This window comes from Brassica napus, chromosome A4 (assembly GCF_020379485.1).
Source record: "Brassica napus cultivar Da-Ae chromosome A4, Da-Ae, whole genome shotgun sequence".
Lineage (NCBI taxonomy): Eukaryota > Viridiplantae > Streptophyta > Magnoliopsida > Brassicales > Brassicaceae > Brassica > Brassica napus.
The window spans coordinates 21,406,030-21,409,661 of NC_063437.1; positions in this window are offsets into that span (position 1 = coordinate 21,406,030).

Consider the following 3,632-nt stretch of genomic DNA (forward strand, 5'->3'; position numbering starts at 1 on the left):
AGTTTTCGGTAAATGCACTATATATGAAGCCTATAATCTTTTAATTCATTTTAAAATTTATAGCCACATTATAAATTTGTATTAATTTATGATAAACTCTTTTTCATGGTACATGGACTTCGTTCTAATTTTTTATCAATTAATTTAGCAAAACTGCAAATACTCCCTAAATCATTAGACTAACCACTATAAAATTGCTATTCCTTAGAGAAACGGAAACAACAAAGGTTCCAAACCTCTTTGAACTTCATCATATTTTATTACATGATTCAAATATGTATTAAAACAGTATTCTCAATTTTTTTGAATTTTTCTCAAAATCTATGTATTTTATTACATGATTCACTATATATGAAGCCTATAATTTTTAATTCATTTTAAAATTTATAACCACATTATACATTTGTTTAATTTATGATAAACTCCTTTTCATGGTACATGGACATCGTTCTAATTTTTTATCAATTAATTTAGCAAAACTGCAAATACTCCCTAAATGATTAGACTAACCACTATAAAATTGCTATTCCCTAGTGAAACGGAGACAACAAAGGTTCCAAACCTCTTTGAACTTCATCATATTTTATTACATAATTCAAATATATATTAAAACATTATTTTAAATTTTTTTGAATTTTTTTCAAAATCTATGTGTTAACCCCTACGAAAATAGTGAGTTTTCGGTAAATGCACTATATATGAAGCCTATAATCTTTTAATTCATTTTAAAATTTATAGCCACATTATACATTTGTATTAATTTATGATAAACTCTTTTTCATGGTACATGGACTTCGTTCTAATTTTTTATCAATTAATTTAGCAAAACTGCAAATACTCCCTAAATCATTAGACTAACCACTATAAAATTGCTATTCCCTAGTGAAACGGAGACAACAAAGGTTCCAAACCTCTTTGAACTTCATCATATGTTATTACATGATTCAACTATGCATTAAAACAGTATTGTCAAAGTTTTTGATTTTTTCCCAAAATCTATATGTACCCCCCTACGAAAATAGTGAGTTTTCGGTAAATGCTCTATATATGAAGCCTATAATCTTTTAATTCGTTTTAAAATTTTTAACTACATTATACATTTGTATTAATTTATGATAAACTCATTTTCATGGTACATGGACATCGTTCTAATTTTTTATCAATTTATTTAGCAAAACTGTAAATAATCCCTAAATCATTGGACTAACCACTATAAAATTGATATTCCTTAGGAAACGGAAACAACAAAGGTTTCAAACCTCTTTGAACTTCATCATATTTTAATACATGATTCAAATATGTATTAAAACAGTATTCTCAAATTTTTTAAATTTTTCTCAAAATCTATGTGTACCCCCCCTACGAAAATAGTGAGTTTTCGAAAAATGCTCTATATATGAAGCCTATAATCTTTTAATTCGTTTTAAAATTTATAACCACATTATACATTTGTATTAATTTATGATAAACTCCTTTTCATGGTACATGGACATCGTTCTAATTTTTTATCAATTAATTTTGCAAAACTGTAAATACTCCCTAAATCATTGGACTAACCACTATAAAATTGTTATTCCTTAGAGAAACGGAAACAACAAAGGTTCCAAACCTCTTTGAACTTCATCATATTTTATTACATGATTCAAATATGTATTAAAACAGTATTCTCAATTTTTTTGAATTTTTTCTCAAAATCTATGTATTTTATTACATGATTCACTATATATGAAGCCTATAATTTTTAAATTCATTTTAAAATTTATAACCACATTATACATTTGTTTTAATTTATGATAAACTCCTTTTCATGGTACATGGACATCGTTCTAATTTTTTATCAATTAATTTAGCAAAACTGCAAATACTCCCTAAATCATTAGACTAACCACTATAAAATTGCTATTCCCTAGAGAAACGGAGACAACAAAGGTTCCAAACCTCTTTGAACTTCATCATATTTTATTACATAATTCAAATATATATTAAAACAGTATTTTAATTTTTTTGAATTTTTCTCAAAATCTATGTGTACCCCCCTACGAAAATAGTGAGTTTTCGGTAAATGCACTATATATGAAGCCTATAATCTTTTAATTCGTTTTAAAATTTATAACCACATTATACATTTGTATTAATTTATGATAAACTCCTTTTCATGGTACATGGACATCGTTTAATTTTTTATCAATTAATTTAGCAAAACTGCAAATACTCCCTAAATCATTAGACTAACCACTATAAAATTGCTATTCCCTAGTGAAACGGAGACAACAAAGGTTCTAAACCTCTTTGATCTTCATTATATTTTATTACATGATTCAAATATGTATTAAAACAGTATTTTCAATTTTTTTGAATTTTTTTCAAAATCTATGTGTTAACCCCTACGAAAATAGTGAGTTTTCGGTAAATGCACTATATATGAAGCCTATAATCTTTTAATTCGTTTTAAAATTTATAACCACATTATACATTTGTATTAATTTATGATAAACTATTTTTCATGGTACATGGACATCGTTCTAATTTTTTATCAATTAATTTAGCAAAACTGTAAATACTCCCTAAATCATTAGACTAACCACTATAAAATTGCTATTCCCTAGTGAAACGGAGACAACAAAGGTTCCAAACCTCTTTGAACTTCATCATATTTTATTACATAATTCAAATATGTATTAAAACAGTATTTTCAATTTTTTGATTTTTTTTCAAAATCTATGTGTTAACCCCTACGAAAATAGTGAGTTTTCGGTAAATGCTCTATATATGAAGCCTATAATCTTTTAATTATTTTTAAAATTTATATCTACATTATACATTTGTATTAATTTATGATAAACTCCTTTTCATGGTACATGGACATCGTTCTAATTTTAATCAATTAATTTAGCAAAACTGCAAATACTCCCTAAATCATTGGACTAACCACTATAAAATTGCTATCTACGTTGCACGGAAGCTTCATCGGACGTTCGCTTCCCGCTTCGGAACCGGAATCGGAATCGGAACCTCGTGGAAGCTTGCGGAATCTCGCTTCCAAAACGTTTCTAAAATATTCTCTTTAAAACCTGTTGGAAGCTTATGATTCCGTTTTGGAATCACGCTTCCGTTTTAAAAAAAAATACAATGTATATCAATAAAATATAAAACCATAGTTTTAATCTATATAAAATAAAAAAAAATTAATAATAATGAATATTGAGTTATAAATATACAAATATCAAAAATAATACTATAAATTATCTTTATGCATTGAGATTTTTTATTAAAGATATAGCACATATTGAAACATAGTGTCAATTATTTATGAAGTATTAAAAATAATTAATATAATATTTTTTGTAAACATAATTTATGTGTATTTTTACAGTTTTAATATAAAATCATTTCAAAATTATTATAAATGAATAAATATTTTATTTCAAATTTAAATCATATAATTTTTAGTCCTAATTTTTTAAAAATTTTGCATATATATATATATATATTTATATATGGATATACGCTTCCAACACGTACCCGCTTCCTAATATTTTAAAAAATCTCGCTTCTGCGCTTCCTTACGCTTCCGCTTCCACGTACCCGCTTCTGTTTCGAAAAATGCTCTATATATGAAGCCTATAATCTTT